The sequence below is a fragment of the Rhipicephalus microplus genome, chromosome 3, assembly GCF_043290135.1.
Source record: "Rhipicephalus microplus isolate Deutch F79 chromosome 3, USDA_Rmic, whole genome shotgun sequence".
Classification (NCBI taxonomy): Eukaryota; Metazoa; Arthropoda; class Arachnida; order Ixodida; family Ixodidae; genus Rhipicephalus; species Rhipicephalus microplus.
In genome coordinates this window covers 290,182,050-290,194,891 of record NC_134702.1, presented here as the reverse complement: position 1 = coordinate 290,194,891, position 12,842 = coordinate 290,182,050, and positions in this window count along the sequence as shown.

Genomic DNA, 12,842 nt, shown 5'->3' with positions numbered 1-12,842 from the left:
GTGGTGAGAGTGGAGCAGGACTGTCTCCGTGGCGCAATTGGCTAGCGCGATCGGCTGTTAACCGAAAGGTTGGAGTTTCGAGCCCACCCGGCGGTGGTGCGGCGCTTTTTTTGGGGCTGATAGCTTTGAAGATATGTTCTGATGGTGGTGAGAGTAGAGCAGGACTGTCTCCGTGGCACAATTGGCTAGCGCGATCGGCTGTTAACTGAAAGGTTGGAGTTTCGATCCCTCCCGGGAGTGGTGTGTTGCTTTTTTCTTTGCGCTGATAGCTTTGAAGATATGTTCTGATGGTGGTGAGAGTGGAGCAGGACTGTCTCCGTGGCGCAATTGGCTAGCGTGATCGGCTGTTAACCGAAAAGTTGGAGGTTCGAGCCCACCCGGTGGTGGTGCGGCGCTTTTTTTTCTTTGGGCTGATAGCTTTGAAGATATGTTCTGATGGTGGTGAGAGTGGAGCAGGACTGTCTCCGTGGCGCAATTGGCTAGCGCGATTGGCTGTTAACCGAAAGGTTGGAGGTTCGAGCCCCCGCGGTGGTGGTGCGGTGGTTTTTTTTCTTTGGGCTGATAGCTTTGAAGATATGCTCTGATGGTGGTGAGAGTGGAACGGACTGTCTCAGTGGCGCAATTGGCTAGCGCGATCGGCTGTTAACCGAAAGGTTGGGGGTTCGAGCCCACCCGGTGGTGGTGCGGTGCTTTTTTTCTTTGGGCTGATAGCTTTGAAGATATGTTCTGATGGTGGTGAGAGATGAGCAAGACTGTCTCCGTGGCGCAATGGGCTAGCGCGATCGGCTGTTGACCGAAAGGTTGGAGTTTTGAGCCCTCCCGGGAGTGGTGTGTTACTTTTTTCTTTGCGCTGATAGCTTTGAAGATATGTTCTGATGGTGGTGATAGTGGAGCAAGACTGTCTCCGTGGCGCAATGGGCTACGGCAATCGGCTGGTAACCGAAAGGTTGGAGTTTTGAGCCCTCCCGGGAGTGGTGTGTTGCTTCTTTCTTTGCGGTAATAGCTTTGAAGATATGTTCTGATGGTGGTGAGAGTGGAGCAGGACTGTCTTCGTGGCGCAATTGGCTAGCGCGATCGGCTGTTAACCTAAAGGTTGGAGGTTCGAGCCCAACCGGTGGGGGTGCGGCGCTTTTTTTTCTTTGCACTGATAGCTTTGAAGATATGTTCTGATGATGGTGAGAGTGGAGCAAGCTGTCTCCGTGGCGCAATGGGCTAGCGCGATCGGCTGTTGACCGAAAGGTTGGAGTTTTGAGCCCTCCCGGGAGTGGTGTGTTGCTTTTTTCTTTGCGCTGATAGCTTTGAAGTTATGTTCTGATGGTGGTGAGAGTGGAGCAAGACTGTCTCCGTGGCGCAATGGGCTAGCGCAATCGGCTGTTAACCGAAAGGTTGGAGTTTTGAGCCCTCCCGGGAGTGGTGTGTTGCTTTTTTCTTTGCGGTAATAGCTTTGAAGATATGTTCTGATGGTGGTGAGAGTGGAGCAGGACTGTCTTTGTGGCGCAATTGGCCAGCGCGATCGGCTGTTAACCGAAAAGTTGGAGGTTCGAGCCCAACTGGTGGAGGTGGGGTGCTTTTTTTCTTTGGGCTGATAGCTTTGAAGATATGTTCTGATGGTGGTGAGAGATGAGCAAGACTGTCTCCGTGGCGCAATGGGCTAGCGCGATCAGCTGTTGATCGAAAGGTTGAAGTTTCGAGCCCTCTCCGGAGTGGTGTGTTGCTTTTTTCTTTGCGCTGATAGCTTTGAAGATATGTTCTGATGGTGGTGAGAGTGGAGCAAGACTGTCTTCGTGGCGCAATGGGCTAGCGCAATCGGCTCTTAACCGAAAAGTTGGAGGTTCGAGCCCACCCGGTGGTGGTGCGGCGCTTTTTTTTTCTTTGGGCTGATAGCTTTGAAGATATGTTCTGATGGTGGTGAGAGTGGAGCAGGACTGTCTCCGTGGAGCAATTAGCTAGAGCGATCGGCTGTTAAACAAAAGGTCGGAGGTTCGAGCCTACCCGGTGGTTGTGCGGCGCTTTTTTTTCTGTGGGCTGATAGCTTTGAAGATATGTTCTCATGGTGGTGAGAGTGGAGCAGGACTGCCTCCGTGGCGCAATTGGCTAGCGTGATCGGCTGTTAACCGAAAAGTTGGAGGTTCGAGCCCAACCGGTGGTGGTGGGGTGCTTTTTTTCTTTGGGCTGATAGCTTTGAAGATATGTTCTGATGATGGTGAGAGTGGAGCAAGACTGTCTCCGTGGCGCAATTGGCTAGCGCGATCGGCTGTTGACCGAAAGGTTGGAGTTTTGAGCCCTCCCGGGAGTGGTGTGTTGCTTTTTTCTTTGCGCTGATAGCTTTGAAGATATGTTCTGATGGTGGTGAGAGTGGAGCAAGACTGTCTCCGTGGCGCAATGGGCTAGCGCAATCGGCTGTTAACCGAAAGGTTGGAGTTTTGAGCCCTCCCGGGAGTGGTGTGTTGCTTTTTTCTTTGCGGTAATAGCTTTGAAGATATGTTCTGATGGTGGTGAGAGTGGAGCAGGACTGTCTTTGTGGCGCAATTGGACAGCGCGATCGGCTGTTAACCGAAAAGTTGGAGGTTCGAGCCCACCCGGTGGTGGTGGGGTGCTTTTTTTCTTTGGGTTGATAGCTTTGAAGATATGTTCTGATGGTGGTGAGAGATGAGCAAGACTGTCTCCGTGGCGCAATGGGCTAGCGCGATCAGCTGTTGATCGAAAGGTTGGAGTTTCGAGCCCTCTCGGGAGTGGTGTGTTGCTTTTTTCTTTGCGCTGATAGCTTTGAAGATATGTTCTGATGGTGGTGAGAGTGGAGCAAGACTGTCTCCGTGGCGCAATGGGCTAGCGCAATCGGCTCTTAACCGAAAAGTTGGAGGTTCGAGCCCACTCGGTGGTGGTGCGGCGCTTTTTTTTCTTTGGGCTGATAGCTTTGAAGATATGTTCTGATGGTGGTGAGAGCTGAGCAGGACTGTCTCCGCGGCGCAATTGGCTAGCGTGATCGGCTGTTAAATGAAAAGTTGGAGGATCGAGCCCACCCAGTGGTGGTCCGGCGCTTTTTTTTTCTTTGGGCTGATAGCTTTGAAGATATGTGTGATGGTGGTGAGAGTGGAGCAGGACTGTCTCCATGGCGCGATTGGCTAGCGCGATCGGCTGTTGATCGAAAGGTTGGAGTTTCGAGCCCTCTCGGGAGTGGTGTGTTGCTTTTTTCTTTGCGCTGATAGCTTTGAAGATATGTTCTGATGGTGGTGAGAGTGGAGCAAGACTGTCTCCGTGGCGCAATGGGCTAGCGCGATCAGCTGTTGATCGAAAGGTTGGAGTTTTGAGCCCCCCCCGGGAGTGGTGTGTTGCTTTTTTCTTTGCGGTAATAGCTTTGAAGATATGTTCTGATGGTGGTGAGAGTGGAGCAGGACTGTCTTTGTGGCGCAATTCGCTAGCGCGATCGGCTGTTAACCGAAAGGTTGGAGGTTCGAGCCCAACCGGTGGGGGTGCGGCGCTTTTTTTTCTTTGCGCTGATAGCTTTGAAGATATGTTCTGATGATGGTGAGAGTGGAGCAAGACTGCCTCCGTGGCGCAATGGGCTAGCGCGATCGGCTGTTAACCGAAAGGTTGGAGTTTCGAGCCCTCCCGGGAGTGGTGTGTTGCTTTTTTCTTTGCGGTAATGGCTTTGAAGATATGTTCTGATGGTGGTGAGAGTGGAGCAGGACTGTCTTCGTGGTGCAATTGGCTAGCGCGATCGGCTGTTAACCGAAAAGTTGGAGGTTCGAGCCCAACCGGTGGTGGTGCGGCGCTATTTTTTTCTTTGGGGTGATCGCTCTGAAGAAATGTTCTGATGGTGGTGAGAGTGGAGCACGACTGTCTCCGTGGGGCAATTGGCTAGCGCAATCGGCTGTTAACCGAAAAGTTGGAGGTTCGAGCCCACCCGGTGTTGGTGCGGCGCTTTTTTTCTTTGGGCTGATAGCTTTGAAGATATGTTCTGATGGTGGTGAGAGTGGAGCAGGACAGTCTCCGTGGCGATATTGGGTAGAGCGATCGGCTGTTAACCAAAAGGTCGGAGGTTCGAGCCCACCCGGTGGTGGTGCGGCGCTTTTTTTTCTTTGGGCTGATAGCTTTGAAGTTACGTGTGACGGTGGTGAGAGTGGAGCAGGACTGTCTCCGTGGGGCAATTGGCTAGCGCGATTGGCTGTTAATCGAAAGGTTGGAGGTTCGAGCCCACCCGGTGGTGGTGCGGCGCTTTTTTTTCTTTGGGCTGATAGCTTTGAAGACATGTTCTTATGGTGGTGAGAGTGGAGCAGGACTGTCTCCGTGGCGCAATTGGCTAGCGCGATCGGCTGTTAACCGAAAAGTTGGAGGTTCGAGCCTACCCTGTGGTTGTGCTGCGCTTTTTTTTCTGTGGGCTGATAGCTTTGAAGATATGTTCTGATGGTGGTGAGAGTGGAGCAGGACTGTCTCCGTGGCGCAATTGGCTAGCGTGATCGGCTGTTAACCGAAAAGTTGGAGGTTCGAGCCCACCCGGTGGTGGTGCGGCGCTTTTTTTTCTTTGGGCTGATAGCTTTAAAGATATGTTATGGTGGTGGTGAGAGTGGAGCAGCACTGTCTCCGTGGCGCAATTGGCTAGCGTGATCGGCTCTTAACCGAAAAGTTGGAGGTTCGAGCCCACACGGTGGTGGTGCGGCGCTTTTTTTTCTTTGGGCTGATAGCTTTGAAGATATGTTCTGATGGTGGTGAGAGTGGAGCAGGACTGTCTCCGTGGCGCAATTGGCTAGAGCGATCGGCTGTTAACCAAAAGGTCGGAAGTTCGAGCCTACCCGGTGGTTGTGCGGCGCTTTTTTTTTCTGTGAGCTGATAGCTTTGAAGATATGTTCTGATGGTGGTGAGAGTGGAGCAGGACTGCCTCCGTGGCGCAATTGGCTAGCGTGATCGGCTGTTAAATGAAAAGTTGGAGTTTCGAGCCCACCCGGTGGTGGTGCGGCGCTTTTTTTTCTTTGGGCTGATAGCTTTGAAGATATGTGTGATGGTGGTGAGAGTGGAGCAGGACTGTCTCCATGGCGCGATTGGCTAGCGCGATCGGCTGTTAACCAAAAGGTCGGAGGTTCGAGCCCACCCGGTGGTGGTATGGCGCTTTTTTTTTTGGGCTGATAGCTTTGAAGATATGTTCTGATGGTGGTGAGAGTGGAGCAGGACTGTTTCCGTGGCGCAATTTGCTAGTGCGATCGGCTGTTAACCGAAAGTTTGGAGGTTCGAGCCCAACCGGTGGTGGTGCGGTGCTTTTTTTTGGGGGGTGATAGCTCTGAAGAAATGTTCTGACGGTGGTGAGAGAGGAGCACGACTGTCTCTGTGGGGCAATTGGCTAGCGCGATTGGCTGTTAACCGAAAGGTTGGAAGTTCGAGCCCACCCGGTGGTGGTGCGGCGCTTTTTTTTCTTTGGGCTGATAGCTTTGAAGATATGTTCTTATGGTGGTGAGATTGGAGCAGGACTGTCTCCGTGGCGCAATTGGCTAGCGCGATCGGCTGTTAACCGAAAAGTTGGAGGTTCGAGCCTACCCGGTGGTTGTGCGGCGCTTTTTTTTCTGTGGGCTGATAGCTTTGAAGATATGTTCTGATGGTGGTGAGAGTGGAGCAGAACTGTCTCCGTGGCGCAATTGGCTAGCGTGATCGGCTGTTAACCGAGAAGTTGGAGGTTCGAGCCCACCCGGTGGTGGTGCGGCGCTTTTTTTTCTTTGGGCTGATAGCTTTGAAGATATGTTATGGCGGTGGTGAAAGTGGAGCAGGACTGTCTCCGTGGCGCAATTCGCTAGCGTGATCGGCTGTTAACCGAAAAGTTGGAGGTTCGAGCCCACCCGGTGGTGGTGCGGCGCTTTTTTTTCTTTGGGCTGATAGCTTTGAAGATATGTTCTGATGGTGGTGAGAGTGGAGCAGGACTGTCTCCGTGGCGCAATTAGCTAGAGCGATCGGCTGTTATCCAAAAGGTCGGAGGTTCGAGCCGACCCGGTGGTGGTGCGGCGCTTTTTTTTTCTTTGGGCTGATAGCTTTGAAGATATGTTCTTATGGTGGTGAGAGTGGAGCAGGACTGTCTCCATGGCGCAATTGGCTAGCGCGATCGGCTGTTAACCAAAAAGTTGGAGGTTCGAGCCTACCCTGTGGTTGTGCGGCACTTTTTTTTCTGTGAGCTGATAGCTTTGAAGATATGTTCTGATGGTGGTGAGAGTGGAGCAGGAGTGTCTCCGTGGCGCAATTGGCTAGCGTGATCGGCTGTTAACCGAAAAGTTGGAGGTTCGAGCCCACCCGGAGGTGGTGCGGCGCTTTTTTTTCTTTGAGCTGATAGCTTTGAAGATATGTGTGATGGTGGTGAGAGTGGAGCAGGACTGTCTCCATGGCGCGATTGGCTAGCGCGATCAGCTGTTAACCAAAAGGTCGGAGGTTCGAGCCCGCCCGGTGGTGGTATGGCGCTTTTTTTCTTTGGGCTGATAGCTTTGAAATATGTTCTGATGGTGGTGAGAGTGGAGCAGGAGTGTCTCCGTGGCGCAATGGGCTAGCGCGATCGGCTGTTAACCGAAAGGTTGGAGGTTCGAGCCCTACCGGTGGTGGTGCGGTGCTTTTTTTTTCTTTGGGGTGATAGCTCTGAAGAAATGTTCTGACGGTGGTGAGAGTGGAGCACGACTGTCTCCGTGGGGCAATTGGCTAGCGCGATTGGCTGGTAACCGAAAGGTTGGAGGTTCGAGCCCACCCGGTGGTGGTGCGGCGCTTTTTTTCTTTGGGCTGATAGCTTTGAAGATATGTTCTTATGGTGGTGAGAGTGGAGCAGGACTGTCTCCGTGGCGCAATTAGCTAGAGCGATCGGCTGTTATCCAAAAGGTCGGAGGTTCGAGCCCACCCGGTGGTGGTGCGGCGCTTTTTTTTCTTTGGGCTGATAGCTTTGAAGATATGTTCTTATGGTGGTGAGAGTGGAGCAGGACTGTCTCCGTGGCGCAATTGGCTAGCGCGATCGGCTGTTAACCGAAAAGTTGGAGGTTCGAGCCTACCCGGTGGTTGTGCGGCGCTTTTTTTTCTGTGGGCTGATAGCTTTGAAGATATGTTCTGATGGTGGTGAAAGTGGGGCAGGACTGTCTCCGTGGCGCGATTGGCTAGCGCGATTGGCTGTTAACCAAAAGGTCGGAGGTTCGAGCCCACCCGGTGGCGGTATGGCGCTTTTTTTCTTTGGGCTGATAGCTTTGAAGATATGTTCTGATGGTGGTGAGAGTGGAGCAGGCCTGTCTCCGTGGCGCAGTTGGCTAGCGCGATCGGCTGTTAATCGAAAGGTTGGAGGTTCGAGCCCAACCGGTGCTGGTGCGGTGCTTTTTTTTTCTTTGGGGTGATAGCTCTGAAGAAATGTTCTGACGGTGGTGAGAGTGAAGCACGACTGTCTCCGCGGCGCAATTGGCTAGCGTGATCGGCTACTAACCGAAAAGTTGGAGGTTCGAGCCCACCCGGTGGTGGTGCGGCGCTTTTTTTTCTTTGGGCTAATAGCTTTGAAGATATGTTCTTATGGTGGTGAGAGTGGAGCAGGACTGTCTCCGTGGCGCAATTGGCTAGCGCGATCGGCTGTTAACCGAAAAGTTGGAGGTTCGAGCCTACCCGGTGGTTGTGCGGCGCTTTTTTTCCTGTGGGCTGATAGCTTTGTAGATATGTTCTGATGGTGGTGAGAGTGGAGCAGGACTGTCTCCGTGGCGCAATTGGCTAGCGTGATCGGCTGTTAACCGAAAAGTTGGAGGTTCGAGCCCACCCGGTGGTGGTGCGGCGCTTTTTTTTCTTTGGGCTGATAGCTTTGAAGATATGTTCTGATGGTGGTGAGAGTGGAGCAGGACTGTCTCCATGGCGCAATTGGCTAGCGCGATCGGCTGTTAACCAAAAGGTCGGAGGTTCGAGCCCACCCGGTGGTGGTATGGCGCTTTTTTTCTTTGGGCTGACAGCTTTAAACATATGTTCCGATGGTGGTGAGAGTGGAGCAGGACTGTCTCCGTGGCGCAATTGGCTTGCGCAATCGGCTGTTAACCGAAAGGTTGGAGTTTCGAGCCCACCCGGCGGTGGTGCGGCGCTTTTTTTTCTTTGGGCTGATAGCTTTGAAGGTATGTTCTGATGGTGGTGAGAGTAGAGCAGGACTGTCTCCGTGGCGCAATTGGCTAGCGCGATCGGCTGTTAACCGAAAGGTGGGAGTTTCGATCCCTCCCGGGAGTGGTGTGTTGCTTTTTTCTTTGCGCTGATAGCTTTGAAGATATGTTCTGATGGTGGTGAGAGTGGAGCAGGACTGTCTCCGTGGCGCAATTGGCTAGCGCAATCGGCTGTTAATCGAAAAGTCGGAGGTTCGAGCTCACCCGGTGGTGGTGCGGCGCTTTTTTTTCTTTGGGCTGATACCTTTGAAGATATGTTCTGATGGTGGTGAGAGTGGAGCAGGACTGTCTCCGTGGCGCAATTGGCTTGCGCGATCGGCTGTTAACCGAAAGGTTGGAGGTTCGAGCCCACCCGGTGGTGGTGCGGCGCGTTTTTTTCTTTGCGCTGATAGCTTTGAAGATATGTTCTGATGGTGGTGATAGTGGAGCACGATTGTCTCCGTGGCGCAATTGGCTAGCGCGATCTGCTGTTAACCGAAAGGTTGGAGGTCCGAGCCCACCCGGCGGTGGTGCGGCGCTTTTTTTTCTTTAGGCTGATAGTCAAGTCAAGTCAAGTCAAGTCAAGTTTATTTAATAGTTCAGTTGAGTTACATGGTTAGCGTTATTACAGCAGGAGGTCCCAAAGTTTCAGAGAAACTGACAGGGGGACCTCCTGTGGCTACATGGATGGGGTAATTACAAAAAATACAGCAATAGTATACGGTCTTGTGAGTAATAATGAATAATCTTGATTAACAATAAAAACACGATCAATACACAACATAATGGTAATACTCACTATTGAAAAATAACAAGGAAACAATCAAAAGCAAGTTAAGACAAAAAACAATATTAATGAACTCTACGTGACAAATGTAACACGTTTCATTATCAGTGTTATCAATTATACAATGGCAAATTGAAGTGCTAAAAAAGCACAGAACTGTGGAGAGCTATTAACAGTTAATTTCACAAATCGGATGAGTTGATTAATTCCTGAACGTAATATTTCTTACTACGCGAAGTGAAAATATGGATGTTATGCGATGATTTCAATTCAAAAGGCAATGAATTCCAAATGGCTATGCTAGTAAATAAGGTTGAGAACTTGCCGTAGTTTGTCCTTACGGCCGGCAAAAGAAGATTATAGCACTGAGAAAACCTGGTGATGTTACCATTAGTTAAGTGACGATGATCAATGCATGCAATAAAAATGTCATGCGTGATGAGTCTAAAGGCGACAATGGACATTCTATGACAAAGTAATTGTCTCAATGGGAGTATGTTAAGCTGAGAAAACAACGAGCTGCAGGAGAAGTAAAATGGGCTGAAAGTCATTAATCTAACTGCTTGATTCTGAAGTCGCTGCAAACGTTCGATGTGCGTGAAATATGTGTTGGCCCAAGATGATACGCAATACGAAAAATGGCTATGAATATAGCAAAATACAAAGTACGTATGATGTGAGGCGGAAAATAAGTTCGTGTCTTGATGATAACGTGAATACCAAATGCAATCTTTTTAGCGAGTGATGCTGCATGTTTATGAAATTTTAGTTCGCTATCTAAGATGACGCCAAGAAACCGCGCTTCACTGGAAATGTTTATGACGGTATTACCAATGTGAAGGGAAGGTTGTATGTCAAGTGAAATGCGCGGGGAATGGAAAAACATAAACACGGTTTTAGTAGTATTGATCTGAAGATAATTGGCCTGGCACCATAAAGTTATGTTATGTAAATCTGTGTTGAGGTCAGACTGGAGTGAAGAAACTGATTATGACTGAAAGATGGTTGTGTCGTCAGCGTAAAGTATGCCTTGGTCCTTGTAAGAATTGTAGGTAGATCATTAATAAACATCAAAAATAAAAGTGGGCCTAAAATTGATCCCTGTGGAACACCGACGTTAATTAACTTGGGCGTTGAAAGATGGCCATTAACATGAACCATTTAGCTTTGAAGATATGTTCTAATTGTGGTGAGAGTGGAGCAGGACTGTCTCCGTGGCGCAATTGGCTTGCGCGATCGGCTGTTAACCGAAAAGTCGGAGGTTCGAGCCCACCCGGTGGTGGTGCGGTGCTTTTTTTCTTTTGGCTGATAGCTTTGAAGATATGTTCCGATGGTGGTGAGAGATGAGCAAGACTGTCTCCGTGGCGCAATGGGCAAGCGCGATCGGCTGTTGACCGAAAGGTTGGAGTTTCGAGCCCTCCCGGGAGTGGTGTGTTGCTTTTTTCTTTGCGCTGATAGCTTTGAAGATATGTTCTGATGGTGGTGAGAGTGGAGCACGACTGTATCCGTGGCGCAATGGGCTAGCGCGATCGGCTGTTAACCGAAAGGTTGGAGTTTTGAGCCATCCCGGGAGTGGTGTGTTGCTTTTTTTCTTTGCGGTAATAGCTTTGAAGATATGTTCTCATGGTGGTGAGAGTGGAGCAGGACTGTCTCCGTGGCGCAATTGGCTAGCGCGATCGGCTGTTAACCGAAAGGTTGGAGGTTCGAGCCCAACCAGTGGTGGTGCGGCGCTTTTTTTTCTTTGGGGTGATAGCTCTGAAGAAATGTTCTGACGGTGGTGAGAGTGGAGCACGACTGTCTCCGTGGGGCAATTGGCTAGCGCGATCGGCTGTTAACCGAAAGGTTGGAGGTTCGAGCCCACCCGGTGGTGGTGCGGCGCTTTTTTTTTCTTTGGGCTGATAGCTTTGAAGATATGTTCTAATTGTGGTGAGAGTTGAGCAGGACTTTCTCCGTGGCGCAATTGGCCAGCGCGATCGGCTGTTAACCGAAAATTTGGAGGTTCGAGCCCTCCCGGGAGTGGTGGTTTGCTTTTTTCTTTGCGCTGATAGCTTTGAAGATATGTTCTGATGGTGGTGAGAGTGGAGCAGGACTTTCTCCGTGGCGCAATTGGCTTGCGCGATCGGCTGTTAACCGAAAGGTTGGAGGTTCGAGCCCACACGGTGGTGGTGCGGCGCTTTTTTTTTCTTTGCGCTGATAGCTTTGAAGATATGTTCTGATGCAGGTGAGAGTGGAGCAAGACTGTCCCCGTGGCGCAATGGGCTAGCGTGATAGGCTGTTAACCGAAAGGTTGGAGTTTCGAGCCCTCCCGGGAGTGGTGTGTTGCTTTTTTGTTTATGCTGATAGCTTTGAAGATATGTTCGGATGGTGGTGAGAGTGGAGCAGGACTGTCTCCGTGGCGCAATTGGCTTGCGCGATCGGCTGTTAACCGAAAAGTTTGAGGTTCGAGCCAACCCGGTGGTGTGCGCCGCTTTTTTTTTTCTTTGGGGTGATAGCTCTGAAGAAATGGTCTGACGGTGGTGAGAGTGGAGCACGACTGTCTCTTTGGCGCAATAGGCTAGCGCGATCGGCTGTTAACCGAAAGGTTGGAGGTTCGAGCCCACCCGGTGGTGGTGCGGCGCTTTTTTTTCTTTGGGCTGATAGCTCTGAAGAAATGTTCTGACGGTGGTGAGAGTGGAGCAGGACTGTCCCCGTGGCGCCATTGGCTAGCGCGATCGGCTGTTAACCGAAAAGTTGGAGGTTTGAGCCCTCCCGGGTGGGGTGTGTTGCTTTTTTCTTTGCGCTGATAGCTTTGAAGATATGTTCTGATGGTGGTGAGCGTGGAGCACTATTGTCTCCGTGGATCACTTGGCTAGCGCGATTGGCCGTTAACCGAAACGTTGGAGGTTCGAGCCCACCCGGTGGTGGTGCGGCGCTTTTTTTTGGCTGATAGCTTTGAAGATATGTTCTAATGGTCGTGAGAGTGGAGCAGGACTGTCTTCGTGGCGCAATGGGCTAGCGCGATCGGCTGTTGACCGAAAGGTTGGAGTTTCGAGCCCTCCCGGGAGTGGTATGTTGCTTTTTTCTTTGCGCTGATCGCTTTGAAGATATGTTCTGATGGTGGTGAGAGTGGAGCAAGACTGTCTCCGTGGCGCAATTTGCTAGCGCGATCGGCTGTTAACCGAACGGTTGGAGGTTCGAGCCCACCTGGTGGTGGTGCAGCGCTTCTTTTTCTTTGCGCTCATAGCTTTGAAGATAAGTTCTGATGATGGTGAGAGTGGAGCAAGACTGCCTCCGTGGCGCATTGGGCTAGCGCGATCGGCTGTTAACCGAAAGGTTGGAGTTTTGAGCCCTCCCGGGAGTGGTGTGTTGCTTTTTTCTTTGCGGTAATAGCTTTGAAGATATGTTCTGATGGTGGTGAGAGTGGAGCACGACCGTCTTCGTGGCGCAATTGGCTAGCGCGATCGGCTGTTAACCGAACGGTTGGAGGTTCGAGCCCAACCGGTGGTGGTGCGGTGCTTTTTTTTCTTTGGGGTGATAGCTCTGAAGAAATGTTCTGACGGTGGTGAGAGTGGAGCACGACTGTCTCCGTGGGGCAATTGGCTAGCGCGATCGTCTGTTAACCGAAAGGTTGAAGGTTCGAGCCCACCCGGTGGTGGTGCGGCGCTTTTTTTTTCTTTGGGGTGGTAGCTCTGAAGAAATGGTCTGACGGTGGTGAGAGTGGAGCAGGACGGTCCGCGTGGCGCAATTGGCTAGCGCGATCGGCTGTTAACCGAAAATTTGGAGGTTCGAGCCCTCCCGGGTGGGGTGTGTTGCTTTTTTTTTGCGCTGATAGCTTTGAAGATATGTTCTGATGGTGGTGAGAGTGGAGCACGATTGCCTCCGTGGCGCAATTGGCTAGCGCGATCTGCTGTTAACCGAAAGGTTGGAGGTTCGAGCCCAACCGGTGGTGGTGCGGCGCTTTTTTTTTC